The sequence below is a fragment of the Mesoplodon densirostris genome, chromosome 5 (assembly GCF_025265405.1).
Source record: "Mesoplodon densirostris isolate mMesDen1 chromosome 5, mMesDen1 primary haplotype, whole genome shotgun sequence".
Taxonomy (NCBI): domain Eukaryota; kingdom Metazoa; phylum Chordata; class Mammalia; order Artiodactyla; family Ziphiidae; genus Mesoplodon; species Mesoplodon densirostris.
The window spans coordinates 130,652,671-130,677,437 of NC_082665.1; the positions used below are offsets into that span (position 1 = coordinate 130,652,671).

Sequence of the window (24,767 nt, forward strand, 5' to 3'; positions counted from 1 at the left end):
GTATCTGTAAACATCAACTGTGGTTATGGCAAAGACCTTTCTATCAACTAAAATGTATCTTCTGGAGCCATAATCCAACCCACAAGACACATTTTCATTTCATAGTTCAAATCATTACAGAAGAAAAAAACCCTTTTCCATAAAGAAAATAAAGATGGTGAAATAACACGGCTTATTTGAACATTAAAACATCCTCTATAAAAATGTCAACCTAACTGGATTACTTCCATCAATGTTGCAAAAATAGAATCAGCAAATGAAACTTTGATGCTGGCAGTTGAAAAAAAAATTTTTTTTGGTATTTCGTTCTTGTGGTTTATGAGGTTACTAAAACCCTCGATGTAATTATGGTTTGACACTTTCTACCATTTTTTAATTTATAGTCTTCCAAAGGAAGTGGTGTAAATTGCATTCTTTAAACATCATTGAACATGTTCTAAGTACCCACAATGTCATAGGGAGTGAAGTACAATTACTCAAAACATGAACACGCCTCTAGCTACAAATTTAAGACTGATTTAAGAAAAACAGAGGAATGAAGGCTCCACTGCAAGTTAAATTAGCACAGACAAGACTTCTGTAGGAATTCAGGTTTGGGTGACATGAGTATCATGTTTATTTATTTGTTTTAAATCAAGTGTAATAACAGAAAGAAAATCTTATTATTATTCTTGGAAATAAAAAAAAATACACATTTCTGTGATAATGACTTCTGGGAGGCAGTGTAATATAGTAGTTAAGTGTATGGGCTCTGGATTCATACTAATCAAATTCAAGTTCTGGCTTTGCCATGTGTTGGTGTTAGCTATCTGATCCTGGACCATGGGCTAATATTTACCCCTCAGTTCCTCAGCTCTACAATGAGGATAATAATAATATCTAGTGTATGCCACAAGGCCATGGTAAAAAATTGAATGAAATAATTTATTAAAGTACTTTGCACAGTGCCTGACACCCAGGAATGTTAGATAAATAGATAAATATTAAAATTCCTAGCAAGAGGAGAACGTCATGTATTTTGAAACAAGAGATTCTGAATACAACTCTAATGGTAACAGAGAATGTGGTATCCATGTCACTGCATTACAGAAATCAATTCAAAAAAGCATATGCTCCTATGACTCACAGACTTTGAAAATAAACTTATGGGGCTTCCCTGGTGGCGCAGTGGTTGAGAGTCCGCCTGCCGATGCAGGGGACACGGGTTCATGCCCTGGTCCGGGAAGATCCCACATGCTGCGGAGCGGCTGGGCCCGTGAGCCATGGCTGCTGAGCCTGCGCATCCGGAGCCTGTGCTCCACAATGGGAGAGGCCACAACAGTGAGAGGCCAGCGTACAACAAAAAAAAAAAAAAAAGAAAAGAAAGAAAAGAAACTTATGGTTACCAAAGGGGAAGGGGGATAAATTAGGAGTTTGGGATTAACAGATACACACTACTATATATAAAAGAGATAAACAACAAGGACCTACTGTGTAGCACAGGGAACTATATTCAATCCTATAATAAGCTATAATAGAAAAGAATCTGAAAAAGAATATATATATAATATATATGTATATACAACTGAATCACTTTGCTGTACACCTGAAACTAACATAACATTGTAAATCAACTACACTTCAATTAAAAAAAAAGCATATGAATTCAGTGCTAAAAAAGCAATCCACGGAAACATCTGTAGATATTCTTGCAGTCAAGGTTCAATCTGTTTGGTTTGTCCACTATTATTCATTTGAGAGTCAGTATGTTCAGCAGATCTTTGATAAGGTGAGGTTAATATCAATATCTAAAAGCTATTTTCTCACTGTCTATCAAAGCTGATTGCATTTTGATGAATGCATTTTGAATGGAAGAGCTTGAAATTAAATATCTGTTCATCACCAGAATATCGACCCACATTGTTGAAAATACCTATGGATCTCTTGACAATCCAGAAGAAAAATTCAGGCAGCAATGAGAAAGGACCATTATATAAATGATTTTAAGCTCCAGAAGCTCCCTACAGGAAAATGTGGCCTGGATTGGAGAGTATGATCAGAATTCAAAGATCAGAGGAAAAGGAAAAAAAGCAGATGTACCTTAATGCTGGAACTGAGAGTATAAACCAAATTGTCCAAGATTTACTTGCATCCGTTACTATATGGGCAGTTTACTAGGAACAGTGCAAATATTCCAAAAGCAGAATTGAGTCCAATCATTAGAATGCAGGGCAGATGCAGAGGGCCATGTCTCCATGGAGGATACGTTTTACATAAAAAAACTAATATTAGGGAAACTGGTGCTAGGGATCCTTGTTACAATACCTTTGCCAATACAAAGTCATATTAAATGCAAGTGAAATTCAGTCTCCATTTCAATACTTATAAAAGTCTTCCCATTCCAATGAAAAATGGCCAGTGTTAACTGTTATAGTTGCATAGCAGCAGGCAAATTTCTGTGTATGATCACCCATCCCTCTAGAAGATAATTTCATGAGTGGATAAAACATACTTCAAACAGATGGCCAAAGTTATAAATTTGAAAACAAAAATAAGAGGTGTTCACCTTTCAAAACTGTGGCTGTCCTATTTGTTAATTCCCAAAACTTTAGAATAAAGAAGTCTTTGCCCCGATGGTCTACATTGGCTGTCAAGGCAGCTCTGATTTACGGGGTGCTCTTCGTCGTCTGTTTCTGCAGTGAACTGGTGGAGGGATACAACACGGATGGCCCATCACCACCAATGAGTAGTGACCTTGGCTTGTCCAGGCTAAACGGTCCTGGGAGTGCTGAGTCGGCAGGAACCTCTGTTCTCATCTTCCTTTCGGCTGTTGGCTGAGAGTGGTGGCCGGGTTAGCAGTTCAGTCTGCTTCTGTGAAGCTGGGTTTTTCTTCTGTGAGGCTAATTGAAACTGCAACATTGGCCTCATTACCATCTTGTAAAACCCCTCTGAACTAACCAGCTCAGACAGCCATGGTTATAGGCTAAAATCAAAGGCAAGATGAGTCAAAGAATTATGGACAGAGAGTTCAGGCTGTCTTCTAAATATCAAAATGTATGATTAAAACTCAGGGCATCATTCATTTACATATACCAATATGGTTATCAAATTGACAACGTTTCAAATTTACCATCAACATAGGTTCGGCGGGGAGGGATGAGCCGAAAGAGATCTCTGAGATGTTTTATTTTGAGCAATCATAATGTCATTCTTCTTACTAGGGTCATGTTTAAGTCACATGGACAAGCAGAATGCCTTCGGGTTGATTTTTTTAAGCCCAATGACAGTGAACCATTGTGCAGTGAATTAGATTGCTCTAGGTTCAACCTGATTGTATTCTTAAGATTACCAAAAAATGATAATAAGTGAATAAAAGTTAAATACACTTCTTATGCTGCATGCCACCTGACTACTTTGACCTAAATGAATAATTCTCAATGCAGGCAATTTTGTCCCAGAAGAGACATTTGGCCATATCTGGAGATATTTTTGATTGTCCCAAATGGAGCAGGGAGGGCATGGTGTTACTGGCAACTGATGGGGGATGCTGGTAAATATTCTACTGTGTATAGGACACAACAGAGAATTTTTTTACCCCCAAATGTCAATAGTGCCAAGGTTGAGAAACCCTGATTTAAATAACCAAATCAGAATGCGGGGATATGATTAGTTGAGCAGCTGCTGGTCATTTCTGTGGCTGAGGGGGAGAAAATCAGCATGCTGAAAGTGTATTTGTCAAATAGCTTAAAAGTTCCAAGGACACTTCTAAATACACTAACTCATCTGGCCATGAGTTTGGGGATAAGATAGGAGCAGGAGAGGGAAGGATGTAAACATTATATTCAGAGAGTGTTCCATCATGAGTCAAAAATATATGTGCTAATTTACAGAAGTAAAGGCTGACATTAAGTTATTGGCAAGATAATTTATGTGCTAGCCTGTTCGCTTTTATAACATGCAATGACAGCATTGTATTTAAGCAAAAGTCTTCTCTGATTAGAGACAAATATAACTTCATACCTGATTTGCCTAGATATTAAAATATATTTTAAAATTTTAATATAAATCTCCTGTATTGGCCAAAAATTGACGAATGGAATAGAATAAATGTCCTCCAAACAGACTCTATTTGATATGAGAACCTTAAAAAAAGATAAAGAAGACAAATCAACAATAAAGAGATGGATTATTCAATAAAAGTGATTTTGAGGTAATTATTTAGGAGTTGAGAAAAACTTAGTTATTATCTCAACTTATCTTCATATATCAAAATAAAAGTACAGATAGATTTTAAAAACTAGGAGAAAATTAGATGAATAGTTATCTGCTCTCTGAATGTGGGACAATTTTCTCAAATTCTCAAATGTTCTCAAAATGCCACAGTAGGAGAAATACAAAGGAAAATGTCCCTATGTAAGATAATTTTACCCTTTTGTTTGTTAAAACCCCTCAAAATCAAAACTTGTCAAAATTCAAAAGCAAACCACAGACTCAGAAAGACATTCGTAACACAAATTTTAAAGTGTCACTATTTTTAACTATATAGAGTTCATATAAGATCATTTTTAAAAAAGCATTATCAAGTTGACAATTGAGCAGAAGACAGAAAATTTTAGAAAGTTAAAAAATACAGGAAAACATCTCACTTCATTAGAAATATAAATTAAGATACCATTTTCTACTTATCAGTTTGCAAAAAAAATTTTTTTACTTTAAATAGGAAGGAGCAGTTAAAGAGGCTTTCTTATATTCTAGATAGACTATAACTTGGTACTACCCTTCTAGAAGATACACAAATAAGTTCATATTCATAGTTTTTGGCCCACAGAACTCATTTATGAAGATTAAGAGGGGGAAAAATCTCAAAATATAGAGAAAAACAGCTTTACACATAAAGATGTTTGCCGCAGTATTATTTTAAATAAAGAATTTCTTTTGAATCTCCTTAATGTTCAATAGTTGAAGTGATGGTTCACTGTGATGCATCCATCCACTGATGTGGAAAATACTTTGTGAAAATTTGAAAAGATATTTACAAAGAATTTTAATAAAATGAGAACCCGCTTGTGTTATAACATGAGGTTAAAAATTTGCTTATGGTAGGTGTAGCGGGCTGAATGTTAGTCCTCCAAAAGATATGTGCATGTCCTAATCTCCAGAACCTGTAGATATTATCATATATGGCAAAAGATGTGCTTAAATTAAGGATCCTGAGAGGGAGAGAATATGCTGGATTATATAGGTGGACCCTAAATATCATCATGTTTCCCTATAAGAGGAGACAGAGGGAGTTTGGATACAGACACCGAGAAGAGGGCAAGGTGATGTGAAGATGGAACCAGAAACTGGTATGATGCAGCCTCAAGCCAAGGAATGCTGGCAACCGCCAGGAACCAGTAGAGGCAAACAACAGAATCTCCCTAGAGCCTCTGAAGGGAGCATAGCCCCGTTGACACCTTGGTTTTGGATTTCTGACCTCCAGAACTTAGAATAAATTTCTGCTTTTTTTTTTTTTTTTTTTGCAGTACGCGGGCATCTCACTGTTATGGCCTCTCCCGCTGCGGAGCACAGGATCCGGACGCACAGGCTCAGCGGCCATGGCTCACGGGCCCAGCCTCTCCGTGGCATGTGGGATCTTCCCAGACCGGGGTACGAACCTGTGTACCCTGCATCGTCAGGCGGACTCTCAACTACTGCACCACCAGGGAAGCCCAATTTCTGCTATTTTAATCCATCAAGTTTATAGTAATTTGTTACAGCAGCCATAGGAAACTTATACAGTAAGTTTACACTTAACCTTTTAAGAAACTACCAAACAATTTTCTAAAGGGTTTGTACCATTTTACATTTCCACCAGCAGAGTATGGGAGACACCAAGACTGGGAATGGTCAGTCTTCTTCACTTTAGCCATTCTGATCAGAGTATAGTGGTATCTCACTATGATTTTAACTCACATTTCTTTAATGACTAATAATGTTCAGCATCTTTTCATGTGTTTATTTGCCATCTGCATAGCTTCTTTGGTGAAGTGTATGTTTACAACTTTTGCCTACTTTTATTTTGGGTTACTTGTTTTCTTATTATTGGGTTTTGTGTGTTCTTTATGTAAAACAAGTAACACCTACCCTATGGCCTAGCCATTCCATTCTCAGGTATTTACCCAGGAAAAATGAAGACATATACCCATACAAAGATTTGTATACTAATGCTCATAGATGTTTTATTTGTAAAGGTCAAAAACTGGAAACAGTCAAATATTCATCAGCAGGTGAATGGATAAACAAATTGTGGTATCCATACAATGGAATACCACTAGGTCATAAAAATCAATGAACTATTGGTACATACAACAACAAGGATTAATCTTAAATAATTATGCTGAGTGAAAGAAGCCACACAATAAACATGATACATACTGTATGAGTCCAAATTCTAGAAAAGTCAAACTAATCTATAGTGACAGAAAGCAGATCTATGGCTGCCTAGGGATGAGAGCAGTGGGGAGAAGGGATAATTAAGTGAGAAGAGAAAACTTTGGGGTGACATTTAAGTTCATCATCTTGACTATGGTGAAGATTTCCAGGGATATACCTATGTCAAATGTTATCAAATTGTAGACTTTAAATACATGCAGCTCATGGTATGTCAATTACACCTCAGTAAAGCTGTTTAAAAAGTGGCTTAATCTTTCTAAGGCTCAGTTTCCTCATCTATAAAAGGGGACAATAATAGATCCCATCTCATAAGGTTATTTCGAGGATTAAGTTGTGGTAGTATTGCAAAAGCACTCTATTCAGAATCTTGCATACAATGAGCACTCAAAAATGCTAATAATATTTTTGTAAAAATGGTATATAAACTTCTTATCTTGGTGTGATATTATATATATATATTATATATATTACATATATTAAAAATGAACTTAGGAAAGAAAGACTGGAAAAGAAATATTCCCAAAGTATAAAAAGCTATTTGACTTTAATTGTGGAATTTGGGGTGATTTTGTTCTTCTATGTTTCCTTTATTTTCCAGATTTTCCACAATAAGTATGTATTGTTTTTACCCAATAAAAAATTTATTTAAAAAAATAATGTTAATAATCCCCTAATGAAACAAAGCTCTGCTAAGTAAATCACATGGCACAAAGCATACCTGATTCCTGCCTGTTCTTATCCGCTGGCACCCCTGTAAGCCTCCTTCCGACCACATCGCTCTCCACTCTGCAGTCAGTGCTCAAACACGCTGATTGCATGCGTGGTCTCTTACCTGTTTAGCACCCTTCAATGACTCTCTTTAACCCTTTAGATAGAGTCCCTCTTCTCAGCACGGCTCCTGCCTACCCCTCTGATCTCACCTTGCCCTACTTTTTCCCTCTCTCTCTTCTCCTGCCCCACTGGCTTTTCAGGACCTCCTGGTTCTTTGGTTACTCCCATTACATCTCCCTTGCTTCATACCATTAAATCTTCCTTCCCTTCCTGCTTTTTATTGACCAATTACCTTTTCATTTAAGGCTCAGCTCAACAGGGAAGTCTTCCCTGACATCCTTTTGTTATACTCTCCCATAATCCTTTTGGTTAAAATTCAGTGAATTGTTCAATGGGTCTTCCTAGCTGGTGAGCAGTCTAAGAGCTTAACCATGTCTGTGCTGTTCAAAGCAGTGGCCCCTAAACATAGAACAGTTGTAGGCACTTATTACTGGTGATTAAGAAAGGGCTGGTCCACAATCCCACTCCTGGGCATATATCTGGACAAAACTCTAATTCGAAAAGATACATGCACCCCTATGTTCACAGTAGCACTATTCACAATAGCCAGGACATGGAAACAACCTAAATGTCCACTGACAGATGAATGGATAAAGAAGATGTGGTACATATATACAATGGAAAACTACTCAGCCATAAAAAAGAACGAAATAATGCCATTTGCAGCAACATGGATGCAGCTAGAGATTATCATACTAATAAGTCACAAAGAGAAAGACAAATACCATATGATATCACTTATATGTGGAATCTAAAATATGGCACAAATGAGCTTATCTACAAAACAGAAACAGACTCACAGACATAAAGAACAGACTTGTGGCTGCCAGGGGGAGGGAGTGGGGAAGGAAAGGACTGGGAGTTTGGGATTAGCAGATATAAACTATTATATATAGGATGGATAAACCACAAGATGTATAGCACAGGGAACTATATTCAATATCCTATGATAATCCATAATTGAAAAGAATATTTCAAGAAAAGACTGTTTATATGTGTGTAACTGAGTCACTTTGCTGTACAGCAGAAATTGGCGCAGTGATATAAATCAACTATACTTCAATTAAAAAAAAAAGAAAGAAAGGGCTGGTCCAGAATCCCTGGCCAAAGTATTACGGCAGAGGAGAAAGAACAATGGTCGAATCACGAAGACACCACCTGCCTTGGGCGAGTCATTTCTTCCTGGTTTAACAATAAATATTTATAAAAATAGGCCTAAATTATCTCCTAGGGCTCCTCTAGATTTAAAATGTAATTGGGTGAAATTGAGGTCATGTCCCATTGAGTCAGAATAATTTCTTGAGTGAATTAGTGTCATCCTCACATGTTCTGACTGCAACCAGCAAAGAATAACTTGCTAGTATAGAAAACTAGAGCAACATCACCAATGATCTGTCACTTATTTCTTAGAAACTAAAAAGTCAAAATGATGGGTTTCAGTTATTAGCTCCCCTTGAAGTTTTCTTCTACCTACAAATATTCTAACTCTTGGCTCACCATCCTTCTACAGCCAGAAACTCTAAAAGCATGGGTGGCCTTGGTTTGGGTCACTCTTGAATTAAATATGCAATATTTAATATGAATTAAAACTAGCAATATTGATTAGCTACATTTCACAAGAGAGTCTTTTTAGCTTTGGCCCCTCTCCCATGGGTGCCACGGAGTGCCCATCTCATGCCAACGTCTCCTGCTGTTTTCCTTGCTAACTCTCCCCATCACTTGTGTCACTGATTATGTTGGTTCTTTCATCATCCAGTTTCACAAATGAAGAAATGGGGATCTAGAGGGATTAAGTAACTTATGCATAACCACAGGACTGGGTAAGTGACTGAGGCAGATTCACACTTGGGTTGCCTGGTCCAAAGCCAATACTGTCCAGCTGTCGTGTGACTGTCTGAGGGGGAGTTCGTGTTCTCAAGGTCATTAAACGTTTGTCCTATTCTTTCCCTTTTCTTCCCTGTTCGAACCCATGCCAACTTGTCTAATTATCTCCCAGAAGTTGGCTGTTCCTAGGGTAGATGCTACCCTTCAATCTTTGTTGTAGACTCCTGCAACCCTGTTCCCTTTTCATGGTTTGCACATTTATGTGTACACACACACACACACACACACACACACACCCCAAAGCTATGCGGATGAAAAAAAGGATTTTTCTGTGACCATATCTAGTGTTACTTGGTTAAGATACGACTCTGAAACTTTTTTTAAAAGGCTTTATTTGCCCTTAAGTTTTATGTATTTAGATTCCCCCCGCACTGAACACTGAAGAATTTACTTAAACCATGTATTTATAACCCTCTTTGTAGCACCTTTTGCAAAGTGGCTTCTTAGTTGAGATGATGATGTGCTAAATGAAAATACTGCAAGTTTTAAAACATTACCCAATGTTTTATGGCAATGATTCTCCAAATTCAACACACACACACACACAATCACTGAGGACACTTGTGAAAATGAAGATTCCTGGGTCTTATCCTTCAAAGAATTTGATTTAAAAAGTCTTGGATGGGGCCCAGTAATCTGTACGTTAAACACGCTCACTAGGCAAATCTGATGCAAATATTTTGTGACTCACACCCTGAGAAATCAAGAGAAACTCCGTAGCTTTGGGGGGCTTGGAAAATTTTATAAGGCTTGAAATTCTATCTGTAATTGTTCACGAAGCCTGTATGCTATGCTAGCATCATTTCCATAAAAAGCGGACATTCAGGAAATTTGGTGGCATGGATGGATAACTGCCCAGAGTCAAAGACCCAAGAGTGAGGAATTAGGATCATCCGAATGAAGGATATGGATTTGATCTGTGCAGTAGTTATGGAAGAGTTGCCATTTTTCCGATTTTGTTTTGAGGGTGGAGCAGTGAGTTTAAAGAAGCTATGCCAGCACTGCAGGGCCTGCCTCTGAACTTCACAGGAGAAACAAATAAACTTCTGTTTACTTCACTGTTATTTGGGGTTTCGGATACAGCTGAAACTAACGTTGATATGGCCATTTTCCTCCATTTCCTCCACAGATGCAAACTTAGATTCCTGACTTTTTTTTTTTTTTTTTTTTTTTTGCAGTACGCGGGCCTCTCACTGTTGTGGCCTCTCCCGTTGCGGAGCACAGGCTCCGGATGCACAGGCTCAGCGGCCATGGCTCACGGGCCCAGCCGCTCCGCGGCATGTGGGATCTTCCCAGACCGGGGCACAAACCCGCGTCCCCTGCATCGGCAGGCGGACTCTCAACCAGTGCGCCACCAGGGAAGCCCAGATTCCTGACTTTTTAATGACAAAACAGGAGCTAAAAGAGGGATAGGCATGAATTCACCATTCTTTTAGCTGCTGCTGAGGAATTCTTGCATCTCTGGATGCCCCTGAGCTTTGGGGACATGACCACATTGGTGGGTCTTACTTTGAAGAGTTAGGACCTCACATCCTAACCTCCTCCAGAATCCAACAGGGAAGGGATGGTACAGAAGACCATCTCCAAAGATGGCCACCAATGTTTTCCTTCCCTATAAGCACACGCCACTCCCCCACTGAAGGTAGGATGCACTTCTCCTCCCTTTTACATTTGGGGCAGCCTCGTAACTTGCTTTGACCAATAGAACGTGGAAGAAATGATATGCTGGGTCCTCGGACTTCTTAGTCCAAGACTTAAGAGGACTGGAAGCTTCTGCTTCTTCCTTCTTGGAAGCCAGCTTCCGCTTTTTCCTTCTTGGAAGCCAGCTTCCATGTGAGAGTTCTGAGTCCCCTCAGACCTCCACACTGTAAGAACATCCAAACTAGCTGTGTGGCAAGGCCCCAGGAGAAACACCAGGTCACCCACAGTTGAGTAAAAGCTTCTTGGAGCTTCTAGCCCAGCCCGGCCACAGCTGAATAGGCTGAATGAGTGATCCCCAGCCAATACCAAATGGAGCAAGAGAACTGCCCGGCCAATGCTACCTGAAGTCCTGACCCACAGAATTGTGAGAAATAGCTAACAGTTTTTATTTGAAGCCACTGAGTTGTGGGGTGGTTTGTTATAAAGCAATAAATGACTGACACAGCTGGGAGGGGTCATCTGCAGCGGAAGAGAGAACACTTAGGAGGTAAAGAAATGGTGGATGATGAGAAAAACCTACTCTGCTACCAGTTTGCCTGGTTCCTGTCGCCCCGGCTTTGAGTTTTGAAAAAGGGGACTTAACCATTATTTCCACAGGCAAGTAAATTCTGTGTTCTCAAGAATTAACCTATAATTCACATTTGGAGCACAATGTATTCAGAGGTTGGAACTGATTCAATGCACTTCAGTACCCATTGCTGACTTCCAAGTATCAGTGCTCATCCATGTGTCAGACTCTTGCTTTGTATGTAAAGCAGACATGTAATACTGGGTTAGCCCTACCGTTTCCAAAGAGGTATGTCCTAGTGCTATATAACTGTGTACTGTACCCAGTGTAGTGTATCAAACATGATTCTGGGTAATTTTATGTTCATCAGTACTTTTTAGGACAATCTGTTTATTGAATCTGATTTCATTGTAAAAGACAAGAATCACAGACATTTAAAAAAAAAAAACTTAAGGGACTTCCCTGGAAGTCCACTGGTTAAGACTCTGCATTTCCACTGCAGGGGGCACAGTTTCCATCCCTGGTCAGGGAACTAAGAATCTGCATTGCATGTTGTGTGGTCTGGCAAATAAATAAATAAATATATAAATAAACATTTATATTAAAAAAAAAAAGAACTAAAAAACCCTCCAAAACCAAACGTATGGTTACCCAAGGGGAAAGGTGGCGGGGGGAGGGATAAATTAGGGTTTGAGATTAACAGATACATACTACTAAATATAAAATAGGTAATCAACAAGGACCTACTATACAGCACAGAGAACTCTACTCAATATTCTATATGGGAAAAGAATTTGAAAAAGATTGGATATATGTATATGTATAACTGAATCACTCTGCTGTACACCTGAAACTAACACATTGTAAATCAACTATACTCCAGTATAAGATAAAAATTTTTTAAAAAAGAAGAAAAAAAAGAACGAACACCCAGGTATATATGGCCTACTCCAAGAAAACCTTTATTTACTTGACGACAAAAGTTCTCAGAGGAAAATTCTCTACTCCAATCCAGCAGAAGACAAGATATTTAAATAGAGAAATTTTGTAAAAGTGCTTTCCAGGGATATCTTAAGAATGTTGATGGAGAATCACTCTACTCAAACTACCTGCTGGGTGACTAAGGATCTTCAAAGTATTTAGAGTTCAGTTAATTGCAGACAGAGGGCTTCAGCTTTTCAATTTCTGAAATTAATACAGGATTAAAATGGTGGCTTGGAAGTACGGTGGCAGCAGTGGTTCTCAGCCCTGGCCAACTGCTAGAAGCACTTGGAGTTCTTCCAGTCCAAGACCCAGAGGTTTGACCTAATTGTTCTGGGGGTTTTTTCATGCTCTTTAAGGGATTCTGACATCCAGCTATGACTGAGAACATGTTTGAAACAGTTTGGGCCCTGGGGTACTTCTTAGACATGAACATTTCTGGACCTCATCCACACCTCCTGAATCAGAAGGTGAACCTCATGAGAACCGCTGTGCTATGTGATACAAATTAAAAGGGCTAATTGGGGACTTCCCTGGTGGTCCAGTGGGTAGGACTCCACGCTCCCAATGCAGGGGACCCGGGTTCGATCCCTGGTCAGGGAACTAGATCCCACATGCCACAACTAAGAGTCCGCATGCCACAACTAAGAAGCCCAAACACTGCAACGAAGATCCTGCGTGCCAAAACTAAGACCTGGCACAGCCAAAATAAATAAATACATAAATATATATTTCTAATAAAAAGGGCTAATTGACTCTATGTCCCTTCATTGTGCCTCAATACCTAATTAAAAATGTCCATAAATCTAGAGCCCTTGTTACATTCATTAACATTGCATTTTTTACAGGATTATAAAAATCTAGTAGAAAAAAATTTTTTAAGTTAAAAGGTATTATTTTACTTCTGATTTTTAATTCACTTTTTGTTGTAACAGAAAGGAAAAGCATAAAGAATAAAAATAACTCCACTGCTACTTTGAAATAACATTATTAACATTTTGATATCAAGTTACTTTTCATAAAAAAATGATTGTATTGTACACATTGTTTTATAACCTTCTTAACCTGCTTTTTCACTTACATCTTTTACATCCTACTGTATTACTAAATATTTTTAGACATCATATTTTTAAAGTTGCCTTTAGTCCATCACAGGAATGTGCTAAATATATTTTCTCAAAACTTTAGCAGTTGTTTCATATTTTTGCTTTTATAAATAATGTTTTCTTCGATTATTAAAAAAGTCAGGGTTTTTTGGCTGCGCTACATCTTTGTTGCTGTGCGGGCTTTCTCTAGCTGTGGCGAGCGGGGGCTTCTTTTGTTGCAGGGCACGGGCTCTAGGTGCGTGGGCTTCAGTAGTTGCAGCATGCGGTCCCCAGAGCGCGTGGGCTTCAGAAGTTGTGGCGTGTGGGCTCAGTAGTTGTGATGCATGGGCTTAGTTGCCCTGTGGCATGTGGGATCTTCCTGGACCAGGGATCAAACCCGTGTCCCCTGCATTGGCAGGCGGATTCTTAACCACTGCGCCACCAGGGAAGTCCTAACAAAAGTCTTTGTTCACATTCATGATGCCATTCTTGGCATCAGTCCCTAGAAGCAGTATTCATAGATCAAAGTGTATATACCCTTTAAGGCTATTGATACACATTGAAAAATTGTCCTTAAAAAAAAAGCATCCTTAGCCAATTCCCTTGCACCATAGGGTGATGCTATATATCACCACTTTATTTAATCTGTGCCACTTTAGTAAAAGGATGAGTTCCTACTATTCTTTAATGAGGTTAAATCTTTTTGTCATTTAAAAAAATTTATAGCCCACTTATATTTATTTTCATTCTTTGTCCACTCTTTAAAAAATGTGACTATTCAGTTTTCTTCCTATTGAATTGAAAAAGCTTTTTATGTACTAAGGATTACGTTCACCAACATTTGGAGGCAAGAAAAATACAGTAAACACTCAACTGAGTAGCATCAGAATGAGTTGATTTCAATTCCAAGTTCGTCAAAAATAAACTATAATCATTTGGTTGAATTACATTATTGTAAATCTGTAAAGAATCAGTATATTTCTTTTTCCTAGGACTGTATTACCCTGAACAAATACAGTACTTCTCTAATGATTGAGTTTCTTGTGGTGCCTCATAGTGATTGTTCTGAATTTTCCATTGTATAAAGAGAATGGGATTCAGAAAGTCTGAGTCCTGGTTCCACAGCTACAATTTATATGTCCTAGACAAAGGACGTGCTTTAGTTTCCTCATCTTTGAAACAGAAATAACAAGAATGACCTCTACCTCCAATGGTGACTGTGAGAGATAGTTTGCAGGATAGGCACACAGATTTCGGAGACTGGCTATCTGGATTTGAATCCCTATGCTGCCATTTAAAAGCTATGGAGTTTGGGCAAGTTCTTAATCTCTCTGGGCTTCAGTTTCCTCATCTGTAAAATGAGGATAATAATAGAATTTACCCATTGGAGTGGCTGCAAGGATTAAATGAATGAAAGTCTATATAGCATTGTAGAACAGTACTTGGCAGGTAATAAGCACTAGGTATCAACACAACAATCATTACAATAAATAAAAGAATTTGCCTGTTATGTGTTCTCTCTTTTTTTTCTTCTTGCATATTACGAACTGTTTATTTACTTTTTAAGGTAAAATTTACATATAGTGAAATGCACAATCTTTTTTTTCAAGCTTATGAATTTTTTTTTAATTGGAGTATAGTTGCTTTACAATGTTGTGTTAGTTTCTGCTGTACCGCAAAGTGAATCAGTTATATGTATACATATGTCCACTCTCCACACTCATGTCAGTGGTGGGCTTATAACTGCTGTAATGGCCACCACAGTCTTGGCAGGTGTAAAGAGCTGAGCTGAATCTCTACCAACCCCAGGATGTACCCTGGAAATGAGTTTCTGAATAAGGCTCTGACATCAACTTGCTTTTTGGTGATTCACCTCTTTCTTCTCAATGTGGAATGCAGGAAAACCAACCTGTTCTTTATTAGCTGGAGTATGACTGTCAAAGCTAACCATGTGGGTTGGTTACTTTGCCTCCATCCCAGAAGTCACCTTCACAGGCAGACAGCCAGCCACTAGAGTGTGGACCCAAGGTGCTCTAAGACAGCTCTGCACCAAGTTTCCTTATCTCAAAGGAATTGAGATAGGAAATGCATGGATTTTTAGTCGTATTGTCTATAGTTAGGTTAATTAAATTCTGTGTCCTCTGATTTATGCTCTTAGCTAACAAGGAAAATTTTGATAACTCTTAATATGAATCATAATCAATACAGAAGATGATTAAAAGAACTCTCAGCATTTTGGTCATTTTATCTGATAAAACTCCCACTTTTGTCCCCACGAGTTACACTGTGTAAAAGAAAATATGCCCATATGGAATATGCTTGTGAGTCAAAAACAAAGCCAATGCCCAAAATACAAATCAAAAACACTGCCTAGAACAACAGGCCTCAACTAATGAATTAAAATGATTGCTGGTTTCTTTAAAATATTAAGCCCATCAACGCTTGCCAAGAACCCCTTGGCTAGCTGAGGGATTCGAGCTGCATTGTTCAGCTCGAGATTGAAATCCTTCCATTCATCGTTGACATGTGAGAGACAAGACGAGGCTTTGACAGACAAGGGATGAGGCACCAGATGGTTTCCATCTGTATCTCCACTGATCGCACAATGAAAACCCACCTTCCCTGATCAGAAGGCCACGCGATACGCGGATAATGAATACCCAGTGTTTTTAAAGGAGCGTAATCGCCCTTCCCAACCAGAGACGTATAAATATTAATGAACGCAATCTGGTTCTAAGTAAATTTAGCATGAACTTTTAGCTACCCTCCCCTGACAACTTCCTCCCTCTTTAACTGAATTAAGTTTCAAAGTTCTGTGATTAAAAATAGCAAACCCTGAACTGAAGTTGGATCTGTGGCTGAGGAAAACCTCTCCCTTCCAGCTAGTCACCAGTTAACACAGTTCACATCATTGTGTACTTTTTTTTTTAACCAAAAAAGGGTCTCAATTTGAATGAATGTTTAAGCAAGTGTGAATAGTGAGATATACAATCAATACAAATACACAGGGAATTGATTAGTAATCTATCATTTCCACCATGCCTATTTCCAAAAGGACTTGAGCAAATTTAGAGATTACTACATCCAGTACCAGGAGTTGTTAAACAAGCTCATTTCTGCAAAGCTCTGGACTACATTATATATTAAACTATTGAACCCTAGGGAAAGAAAAATGATTCTTTCTTTCTTGCTCTCTCTTCACCTATACACGCACACACATACACATTTTTCTGCAAACTTAACTGAGAATAACTGAGAGTATTAAAACAGTTTTAATTACTAATATTCAAGAGAAAATATCAGTTGTTTTTTGGCGGATGTTTTGAACTTGTTAGTCTTCTTCCTTCTTGACTCACTCCCAGTGGCTTTTATCAAAAATATCAGAAAGAGACTAAGATTTGAAAATTTCCACTAATTCCTTCCATTGCTTCCTTTTCCTTCCATTCAAACAAGGAAGATTTGCATACTTTCTCTAGCTTATGTGTCTTTAATCTGTCTAAGCAATGCATTTTCCAAGAAGCAGATTCTATATTTTCACCACTAACGTTTCCCTGTGGATCAAAGTGGCCAGAACCTTAAAGTGAAAAATGTCAAATCAGTCCAAAAATGTTTAATCAGTCCAATTAAATCCATATTCTCAACTTTAGTCCCTCATGTGACTTGAAGGAAATAATCCTTTTTCCTCTCCTCCAATATTTATTGTTCTCATTTTGTCAATAAACAAATTTCTATTGAGTACTACTATGTGTCTGGCATTGGCTACTGAAAACCAATGCAATGGACAGTACTGCTATTCTTAGGCATAGATGTTATTTCAGAGACATCCTTCAGATATTGTAAAGAATGTTCTTTGCCATATGGTAGCAGCATCAGGCATAGAGTTGATGGGTGTCTCTATCTCGTGTGATCAAACCCATCTCTTAGTCTCCAATCCTCTTTTGGGAATATGCTCTCAGCAGGATTAATTACCAGTGTAACCAGCAAGATTGGTGTTTGTTTAAGGTTCAGCTTCACTAAGTCTTGACAAGCTTTCTTTCACCTTCCCTAGCACAATTTGGTTGTCAGCAGCATGGTCACATGTCAGAATAAAATCAATCAAGCTGGAGTAAAGGATGAGCTGAAGCTTGCAAAGAAAATGCTGAGTAAGTAAAAATGCACTTTGGTTATGTTCAGGGCAAGAAGAACAGGAAGGGCTAGACCCCTGGCTTGAGCCAGATGGTGCAATGTTAGCATATGACAAAGGGGAAGGAAAACGGTCCTTCTCCCTGTGGCTTTTGTCATTTTTATCAGGAAGAATGACCCTCAAACTGTAAAGAAGAGACCTGAAATGGTTAATTTTAGTAGTAGACTAAAAAAATGAGAAGATGGAAAGTGAGTACCTAATTGTGTTTATGTCTCTAGGCTCAGATGCATTAGATCTTCAGAAGTAATGGAGAGAAACAAGCAACCTACAAAAAGTTTTTCTCGTTGTTGTAGATGAGAAAAGTAAATTTTGTCTTGATTATCAAAAGCAGGACCTGAGGGCAGTGGGGGGAGAAAAGTGGGTGCGGGAAACAATATCATACCGGTAACACCCGTAATTCTAGAAGTTATACTTAAATACATGGTTTATGAATATTATTGAAAGAAAGTGAAATAAGGTAATCAATAAAGAGTAGCAATGGGTTGGGGAGGAGACATAAAGAAATATATGATATATGATACGTGCTATTTGACAATATGATAAAACAAATATGTTAAATTATACTTTATGTGCATTTACATCAAGGTATACCAGTGGCATCACATACCTATTTCAGCAAGATGCTTGACAAAGTCTTGTAAGGTATCCTGGGGTAAGATAGTAGGATGTGACCTGAATGACAAAGAATGAATAGATGAGTTGAACAGTTGAGAATTAATTAATCAACGTCAATTGAGCTATTGAGCTTTCTCCTGTCAAAAACTGTATTGATGTGGATGCAGATAGATAAGATTATCATCACTGAATGGTTGTGAGTAGTTGAAAAAATATAATCATGTATATAAAATGATCTGATAAAATGAATTAGATAAAATTGAGAAGAAAATATAAAGTATTGCATTTATTATAAAACATAATTAGGAAGTACAGGGTGCAGAGTTGGGGGAGACCTGGATGACAGCTGTTTAGAAGAAAAAAACTGAGTCAACAGAGTGATATGGTGGCACATATGAAAAAGAAATTGTAGTGAAATCTTAGAGAAAGAGTGACAGTACATATTCTTTGCCCCCTTCACTCCTGTTTGCCATGGTCACCCTGGTGGCGATGGGAACTTTATAACATACTGGCATGTGCTATGAGAGGATATCACCATGAGCAAGAGATAGCCTTGTTTGTTCTGCTATTGATACTCTATGGAATCTATCAGGATGCTCCTAATAAACTGGCTGACCTTGGATATAAGTGAATTATGGAATGAAAGATCCAGGATCCTTAGAGGAGGGCAGAAGAATGGAAAACAAAAGAGGTAAAGGAAAGCAAACCTGAGGTGTTCACACAGAAACAGATGGTCCAATGAAATAGAATAGAAAGACCAAAAGCAGTCTCACATAATCAAAATTTTAATTTATGAAAGCCTTGGCATTGAAAACCAAGGCGGGAAATTATGTTAGTATAACAGTTTTTCATATGAGAAAAATGAAATTGGATCCCTATCTCATGCAATAGAATAGAAAAATCCACTCCAGATGCATTGTAGACTTAAATATAAAGGTAAAATTTTTAAACATTTAGAAAAAATATAAAATAGGGATAGAAGGATTTCTTAAGCAAAATTCAAAAATTACTAGGCATAAAAGAAGAGATTGATAAATCTGACCATAGTAGACACACACACACACACACACACACACACACACACTTATGAACTAAGAAATAGGGGGTTGATAATGAACAGCATTTCCAAAAAAAGGAAACATTGATGGTAAATAAGTATGAAAAGACATTCAACCTCATTAGAAATCAAGGCAACGCTTTTTCAGACCACAATAAAATACATTTTAGATGGTTTAACTTTACAAGCCTGACATTACCAAATGTTATCAAGGATGTGCAGCAACAAGAACTCTACCACAGTGCTGGAGGGAGTGTCAATAGGTTCAACTTCTTTAAAAACTAATTTTGAATTAGTAAAGAAAGCATTTACCTTCTGATCCAGCAATTCTACTCCTAGAGAAACCCTTACTCACATGCACCAAGAGACCTGTTCAAGAAAATCCACAGCAGCATTGTTTGTAATAGCAAATCACTGGAAATAAACTCCTTAAACAGGAAATAACCCAAGAGTCCATCCATAGAAAAACAAATAAAGTGATATGTTCACACAACAGAATGTTACGCAGCAAGGGTAAATGAGCAAATTCTAGCCTTACATAATAGATAGAACTTAGAAATACAATTGTGAATGAAAAAGCAAGTTAATGGAAAATTATATATGGCATGCTACTATTTTTTTTTTTTTTTTTTTTTTTTTTTTTTTGCGGTACGCGGGCCTCTCACTTCTGTGGCCTCTCGCGTTGCGGAGCACAGGCTCCGGACGCGCAGGCTCAGCGGCCATGGCTCACGGGCCCAGCCGCTCCACGGCATGTGGGATCTTCCCGGACCGGGGCACAAACCCATGTCCCCTGCATCGGCAGGCAGACTGTCAACCACTGCGCCACCAGGGAAGCCCCCATGCTACTATTTTTATAAAGTCCACAGACAAGCAAAATGTTAAAATATCTATTATTTAGGGAGATATACACAAATAATAAAACAAAAATTCCTTATGATAAACATAACATTTATAATAGTATATCTCAGTGGAGGGAGATAGGAGAGAGGATGAACAAGGAACATTGTATATAGTCAATATCAACTATATTGCAATGTCCTACTTCCTAAATTGGGCAATAATTTCATGGGAGATGTATTTCATTATTAAGTTTCATAGCCTATGTGTGTGTGTGTGTGTGTCCTTTCCTTAATTTATTTTAGTTATAAATATTTACATCTTATTACACACACACACACACACACACACATACAAGGAAAGCAGGCCTTCTTAACCCCATCAAAGCTGACCAAGTAGCACTTACAAGTGATCAAGGTGTAAAGGAAGGTTTTGCTTCTTTCTTTGGATATCAAGTGGGTTATCAGTCAAGCTGCAGCTTAAAATGGTTTCTTTCTGTCTTTCTGGAAATGGGCTGGTCTGTCCAACTTTCCATTTATTCTATGTCAATAAGGCAATATTACAGAGGTACACTTTCCAATTACGGGAAAAGAAAATCTCAACTGTACTCAGTATGATTAAACTACAGCTGCATATCATCTTCAATCCTAGGAACCATATTTTGTGAGAAGTATTTGACAAACTGGAGAGTTTCTAGGGGGAGCTAATGTAGACAGGAGGATGTCGAAAATCCATTACAGATGAATGGCTAACTAGATTTGAACTTGAGCCACTCAACTGTGAGAAGAGAGAGATTCAGAAAAATGAGGTAGATGACCTCAAAACTGAAAAAGAAATGCTGTCAAGTTTAAACGTTTTTAGCTTTATTCTGCATACAGAGTGGCCACTTATTACTAATGGGTAGAAATATATTGAAGCTGACTGAAGCTTTGAAAATTAAAATACCAGCTCACAGCAGCTAGCAGGATGAGTAACTGGAGGATGGCCTATTATAGTTCAAGAATTACCTAGAGCTGTTACGGAATGTTATCCTTTAAAAGAAAAACAAAGCTTAGAACCTTTTTCCTTATAATGGATTATATTTTATAATGCAGACCACAGGCTTAGTATAATTTTGGTCTAAAAATCTAATAATACTAGATCATATGTACCTTGAGCTTAGTTATATCATTTATTTTTTCCTCCTTGTAATTCAGTTTCAGAGATAGTGGTAAAGAATGAATGACTGTGGTCCCTAGTAACCATTTAACTCTATGGAAGTTACTTAATCTCTTTGAGCCTCAGTTTCCTCAGCTATAGAATAGTACCTCTCTGCACAATGCCCCCCTCCCAATATATCCACATTCTAGTCTCTGGGACCTGTGATTATGGTACCATATTTTTGTAAATGGGATTAGGTGAAGGATTTCATGATGAGGAGATCATCCTGGATTAGTTGATAGGCCCAGTATAATCACAAAGGCCCAGTATAATCACAAAGGTTCTTAGAAGAGGGATTCAGGAGGAAGCAGAGGCAGAGGAGAAGATGAGGTGATGATGGAAGCAGAGACTGGAATAATGTCCTTTGAAGATGGTGGAAGGGGCCATAAGCCAAGGAAAAGAGGTGGCCACTAGAAGCTATAACAGCCAAGGAAATGGATGCTCCCCGCAGAGCCTACAGAAGGAACCAGGTGTGCAGACCCCTTGACTTCAGTCCCGTGGAACTCATTTCAGAATTCTGACCTCCAGACTCTAAGATCATACTGATACATCTGTGTCACTTAAAGTCACTAACTTGTGGTAACTTGTTACTGCAACAATAGGAAATGAATACATCCTCTCACAGGGTTTTGGTGAGGATCCAATGAGATAACCCAGTAAAAAGTTCTTGGCTTCTCAAAGGGGGAAGGGGGTGGTGGGATGAATTGGGAGATTGGGATTGACATATATACACTACTATGTATAAAATAGATAACTGAGAACCTACTGTACCCCACAGGGAACTGTACTCAGTGCTCTGTGGTGACCTAAATGGGAAAGAAACCTAAAAAAAGATGTATGTATACATATGGCTGATTCACTTTTCTGTACAGCAGAAACTAACACAACATTGTAAAGCAACTATACTCCAATAAAAATTAATTTTAAAAGAATTTCTTGGCTTCTATTACTGTTATCATCCACCTAATTTATCCCCCAATGTAGGTTCAGTCTCACAATCAACTGTATTAGTGTGCCCTTAGTTATCTGCCCTCACAAGGCATTTTTATACCTTTGTGTATATTGATGAGGCTGGGAAAGGGTTCTGGATGGGAGCCAGGCATTCACAGCCATTAATGGTGCGGGTCCTGACAGGTGCTGTCTTCTCCAGGTCATTCCTCAGCCATGAGTAGAGACTAGATCCTTTCAAGCTCTAAAGTTCAATGATTATATGCTCTTTTAGGTAGCCCAATAAATGCTTTCTGAGTCCACCCTCTCTCCCTCTCTTCTGGTTGAACCTCTAGCCAGTGGCTGAATTATCTAGTGCCAACTGCCCCTAAGTTACCTTTGCTCTGGGCACTGATTAACCAGGCAGACCTAATTCCATGATTAAAACAAACAAACAAACAAACAAACAAAAAGATGAAAAGAGGTGGAGCAGTTCCTAGCTTAAATTTATCCTTAAAAAGGTATTCAATGTTTTACAAAGAAGGTTCTTAGCAAAAAAGCTTAGCTCTAAGAGTCCATACAGATTTCCCCTGGGTCCTTCTGTCTTTAATGCAAGGCTATCACTTTCCAGAACAGAGTTGGCTGGCCGTTCTCACCAAGCGCTCTGCCCAGGCTCTTATCCTCCGAAGTGGCAGGACGTTTGACACACTTTCCTTGTTGCTAAAGGTGTAGATAACAGGACATGTGCATCAAAAATGACCAAAATAGAACAGGCACCAAAGTGCCGTGGAACACAACCTCTCTTTCCTATCTCTGCTTTTTCCAACTCACCATGGAGAGAAAGTCTGTGAGAAAGGTTTGCCATCTATAAATTATTCTGCAAATGCAAAGAATTCTTTTTTTTTTTTTAAACTCAGTGTTGGGTTAGATGTCTTGATAGAGACATGGACCACATTCAGCCGCCCCACAGAACAATTACTTCAACCCGAGGAAATCCAGAAAACTTCATAAAATCATTGTGAAAGAAGAATAGATCTTAGCTAGAGAAAATGAGGAGGACATTTTGGGGAGAAAAAAACAATGATAGTGCAAAGGCAGAAAAGCCTCCTGTAAAAACAGTAAGAAGTTTGTGAGTCTGGCCTGTAGAAGGGAGGGACAGACAGTAGCAGGAGAGGGGGCTTAGGTCCCTCCCGGGCTTCTGAATTTTATCGTGTAGAGTTCACTTATCCTACGGAACTGGGTGTGTTCAGGTTGCTTTTTTTGGAAAATAAAAAATAAAAATCGGGCAGAGGGATCCAGGATGCTGGGGTAGCCTAGGCCTGGGATAGGGGCTCTGGCCTGGGGATGCAGGGAAGGTGCTGGATGGGAGCAGCCTTCACTAGCAACACCTGGATGTTGGGGAGAAGTCCGTAATGGCCTGGAGGTTTCCAGCTTGGCTCATAGGTGCACGGCGATACCACTGGCCAGTCATCGGAAACAAGGGGGAGGTGGTGGGGAGAGCGAGAGAGCAAAGTTTAAACCACAGGTGCTCAACTCAGGACACTGGATGGATGGGACGTGAAGAAAAGCTCAGAACACTAGAGAGTAGAGCCACTTAGGCCAAGCGAGGCAAAGGAGACAGGAAATGTGTGGGCAGAGGGACACAGAGGGTCACAGGGAGAGCAAACGTAGAGCAATGAGCAGGGCAGGGCACTGGTCAGTGGGGCAAGGGCACGAGGAGTCCACAAGCTCAAGGGCAGACTGGGTCGCCCAGCGCCCCACCGAAAGCAAGTGAGACCTCCGCGCATGCGCAGGAGGGGAGTCCGCATCTCGCCCTAACTCTAACTCGCTATGCTTAGCAGGAGCCTTGTGCAAGATCCGAGCTCGCCACGTTCCCTCGAGGAGCCACGGGGACGGAGGTTTCCCATAGTCTCAGGATGCCAGGAGCAGAGCCCGGCTCCAGCCACAACCACTCAAACACCGAACATCGAATCCGTCCCCAGCTTACAAGCAAGATGGGAAACAGTGAGCACGTGGACCTAGCAATGAAACCAAAGCGGGCAGCGGTGCACACGCACGCAGGTGCTCCGCGGGCCGTCTGCTCAGCCTCCCCAACCTGCTTAGCAAGAGTAGACCTCTATTTACAATAGCCAGGACGTGGAAGCAACCTAAGTGTCCATCAACAGATAAATGGATAAAGAAGATGTGGCACGTATATACAATGGAATATTACTCAGCCATAAAAAGAAACGAAACTGAGTTATTTGTAGTGAGGTGGATGGACCTAGAGTCTGTCATACAGAGTGAAGTAAGCCAGAAAGAGAAAAATGAATACTGTATGCTAACACATATATATGGAATGTAAGAAAAAAAAAGTTCATGAAGAACCTAGGGGTAAGACGGGAGTAAAGACATAGACCTACTAGAGAATGGACTTGAGGATACGGGGAGGGCGAAGGGTAAGCTATGACAAAGTGAGAGAGTGGCATGGACATATATACACTACCAAACGTAAAATAGATAGCTAGTGGGAAGCAGCCACATAGCACAGGGAGATCAGCTCGG

General features: G+C 39.1%; 1 protein-coding gene across 6 annotated transcripts in view; it reads right to left on the reverse strand.

Annotated features, from left to right (window-relative positions):
- Positions 1-24,767, reverse strand: part of THRB (thyroid hormone receptor beta) — a 387,212-nt gene that overhangs the window by 300,550 nt on the left and 61,895 nt on the right. For 5 of the 6 annotated variants that reach the window (XM_060099500.1, XM_060099499.1, XM_060099497.1 and 2 more), the window contains one exon: positions 18,195-18,259. The exons of the other annotated variant lie outside the window; for it this stretch is intronic. The gene's annotated coding sequence lies outside the window, so the exon portion shown is untranslated. The remainder of the gene's footprint in view (positions 1-18,194; positions 18,260-24,767) is intronic. 6 annotated transcript variants of the gene reach the window in all.